We start from the raw sequence: 4,077 nt of genomic DNA, 5'->3' as shown, positions 1-4,077 counted from the left end.
CAATTGCAGTTGACAGCCTAAAAGTACCCCTTCCCCCACTGCAATCTTTTGGTCTCAGGGTCCTGCCTCCTCCACCTTGTGGTTATACAATGAATTCTGCCTTAACAAGCACCCTCACTTCTCAACAGCTCCAATTACAATTTTGGACAAACGAAATGAGTACTAACCATGATTACTTGCGCTTTTGTCTTTAATAAACTTCCCAATTTTTAGCCTGGCAGATCACAACTTGAGAAGTTCCTGAGTCTGTATCTGCAGGCTGAAGCTCTAACAGTTCCCACAATAAATGCCTCTTTATCTCAGGCAGGTCTTTCTTTCTGAAATGTCAGTTAATAAGAGCACTAAGTCATGAAAATGGTGACACACTTAACCTGTATGACCTCAAGAAGGGAACTTCTTTTTAAAACATACTTATTCTGCCAGAGAAAGCTTGAGGACATTCTAATTAAGCTTAAAGACAAGTCTCCCCAAGAACATTGGGTGTTTGTGTTCTTGGAAAGGAGGGGGATTCAGGCCAGTCCCAGAGGAATCTCTAGTTTCCAATTAAGATGCCATTCCTAGGGGGCAGGGCAGACTGAGAAAAAAGTGGGGCAAGATCCTGAACCAGCTCACTAGGAACACCTGTCACCCTCTCCCAGCTTTTCCAACCCCTTAATCCCCAGACTGATGCTGAAGCTGAAGCTCCAATACTTTGGCAACCTGATGCAAAGAACTGACTCACTGGAAAAGACCCTGATACTGAGAAAGATTGAAGGCAGGAGGAGAAGGGGATGACAGAGGATGAGATGGTTGAATGGCACAATCAACTCTATGAACACGAGTTTGAGCAAGCTCCAGGATTTGGTGATGGATAGATAGGGAAGCCTGAAGATCTCTTTTGTATAGTTCTTCTGTGTATTGTTGCCACCTCTTCTTAATATCATCTGCTTCTGTTAAGTCCATACCATTTCTGTCCTTTATTGTGCCCATCCTTGCATGAAATGTTCCCTGGTATCTCTAATTTTCTTGAAGAGATCTCTAGACTTTCCTATTCTATTGTTTTCCTTTATTTCTTTGCATTGATCACTGAGGAAGGCTTCTTATCTCTCCTTGCTGTTGTTTGGAACGCTGCATTCAAATGCATATAGCTTTCCTTTTTTCCTTTGCACTTTCTTTCTCTTCTTTTCTCAGCTATTTTAAGGCCTCCTCAGACAAACACTTTGCCCTTTTGTATTTCTTTTTCTTGGGGATGGTCTTGATCACTCCCTCCTGTACAATGTCATGAACCTCTGCCCATAGTTTTTCAGGCACTCTGTCTATCAGATTTAATCCCTTGAATCTATTTGTCACTTCCATTCTATAATCATAAGGGATTTGATTTAGGTCATATCTGAATGGTCTAGTGGTTTTCCCTACTTTTTTCAATTTAAGTCTGAATTTGGCAATAAGGAGTTCATGATCTGAGCCACAATCAGCTCCCGGTCTTGTTTCTGCTGACTGTATAGAGCTTCTCCATCTTTGGCTGCAAAGAATATAATCAATCTGATTTCAGTGTTAACCATACTGTGATGTCCATGTGTAGAGTCATCTCTTGTGTTGAAAGAGGGTGTTTGCTGTGACCAGCGCATTCTCTTGGCAAAACTCTGTTAGCCTTTTTTTGTTAAGAAAACTTTCCACATTTCAGCAGCAAAAAAAAGTGTTAGTCTCTCAGTCATGTGCAACTCTTTGTGACCCCATGGACTGCAGCCTGCCAATCTCCTCTGTCCATGGAATTCTCCAGGTGAGAATTCTGGAGTGGGTTCCATTCTCTTCTCCGGGGGATCTTTCAACACAAGATTGAACCCCAGTCTCCTGCATTGCAGGCTGATTCTTTACCATAGCTCCCTCTGAACACAGAGACCTGCTCTCCCACCAAATGTGGATGATGATACCAAGCCCTGGTAGAACTCTGGGCAGGACGATGGGTCTCAGCTTAGCAGGCCCTCTACCCTGCTAAAGCCACATTGGCAGTGGTGACAAAACTCAGAGTCTTAACTTCTATCCTCCTGGGAAGAGCTCACAAATTCTCAGTCCCACTTGCTTCCCATAAGCCCAGCTGTGTCATCCCTACACATGTTGATTGAGTGTATGTGTGGGTTAAGTACTGGTCCAGAGAAGCCTTGACGAACAACAGAACTGGAGTCCCAGCCCACAGTCCCAAAATCCGACAGCAAGAACAACAAAAACCATATAATTTAATTAAAACATGAGAGGAAATGAATATACATTTTTTTAAAATTTTATTTTATTTTTAAACTTTACAATATTGTATTAGTTTTGCCAAATATCGAAATGAATCTGCCACAGGTATACCTGTGTTCCCCATCCTGAACCCTCCTCCCTCCTCCCTCCCCATACCCTCCTTCTGGGTCGTCCCAGTGCACCAGCCCCAAGCATCCAGTATCATGCATCGAGACAGTTAGCAGGAACATGAAAAGATGTTTTACATCACTAATCATCAGAGACAAAAATCAAAGCTACAATGTTAGATTGGACATTATAAAAAAGACAAGTTTTGGCAAGAATGTGTATAAAAGGGAACCCTTGTGCACTGCTGGTAAAAATTTAAATTGGTAAGCCACTATGGAAAACATTATGGAATTTCCTGAAAAAATGCAAATCAAAACCACTATGAGGTACCATTTCACACCAGTCAGAATGGCTGCAATCCAAAAGTCTACAAATAATAAATGCTGGAGAGGGTGTGGAGAAACGGGAACCCTCTTACACTGTTGGTGGGAATGCAAACTAGTACAGCCACTATGGAGAACAGTGTGGAGATTCCTTAAAAAACTGGAAATAGAACTGCCTTATGATCCAGCAATCCCACTGCTGGGCATACACATTGAGGAAACCAGAAGGGAAAGAGACACGTGTACCCCAATGTTCATCGCAGCACTGTTTATAATAGCCAGGACATGGAAGCAACCTAGATGCCCATCAGCAGATGAATGGATAAGAAAGCAGTGGTACATATACACAATGGAGTATTACTCAGCCATTAAAAAGAATACATTTGAATCAGTTCTAATGAGGTGGATGAAACTGGAGCCTATTATACAGAGTGAAGTAAGCCAGAAGGAAAAACACCAATACAGTATACTAACGCATATATATGGAATTTAGAAAGATGGTAACAATAACCCGGTGTAGGAGACAGCAAAAGAGACACTGATGTATAGAACAGTCTTATGGACTCTGTGGGAGAGGGAGAGGGTGGGAAGATTTGGGAGAATGACATTGAAACATGTAAAATATCATGTAAGAAACGAGTTGCCAGTCCAGGTCGATGCACGATACTGGATGCTTGGGGCTAGTGCACTGGGACGACCCAGAGGGATGGTATGGGGAGGGAGGAGGGAGGAGGGTTCAGGATGGGGAACACATGTATACCTGTGGCGGATTCATTTTGATATTTGGCAAAACTAATACAATTATGTAAGGTTTAAAAATAAAATTAAATTAAAAAAAAATTTTAAATAGAACTATCATATGACCAAGCAAGTTCCTCAACATCTTATAGCTCCTTCCACACACCATTATAATTTTACTTTATTATTGTATACTATTTCACTTTATGGACATATCAATTTTGCTTAGCAGTACTTCTATTGATTTATATTATGTTTTTTGTAGTTATAAATTCTATAAATTTAAATCTTTAATATGAATAAATCTTACAAATAAATGAATAAGTATATAAATAAATACATTTTAAAAGGTTAAGGTGTTTAATGTTACATCTTTAGAAAAAGCTGAGCAGACTGTTCATTCTTTCTGATGCCTCCTGTGAACCTGTCAAGCACTTGTGCTTCCAAATTGTCCAGCCAAGGAAGCAAAGGAAATAGACAGAATGCATCTTGCATTCTTCCTGTCCCCTGTCCCCTTCAGTCAAAGTTTGCTTTCTAAGGAATTAATTTCTTATGACAGTCAGGGTTCTACAGGAAAACAGAACTAACAGAATGTGTGGAAGATTTACTTTGAAGAATTGGTTCATTTGATTATGTTGTTGTTTAGCCACTATGTTGTGTCTGACTCTTTGAGACCCCATGGACTATA

This window comes from Bos indicus, chromosome 5, assembly GCF_029378745.1.
Source record: "Bos indicus isolate NIAB-ARS_2022 breed Sahiwal x Tharparkar chromosome 5, NIAB-ARS_B.indTharparkar_mat_pri_1.0, whole genome shotgun sequence".
NCBI lineage: Eukaryota > Metazoa > Chordata > Mammalia > Artiodactyla > Bovidae > Bos > Bos indicus.
The sequence above is the reverse complement of the archived record's forward strand: the minus strand, read 5'-3'. Positions refer to the sequence as shown.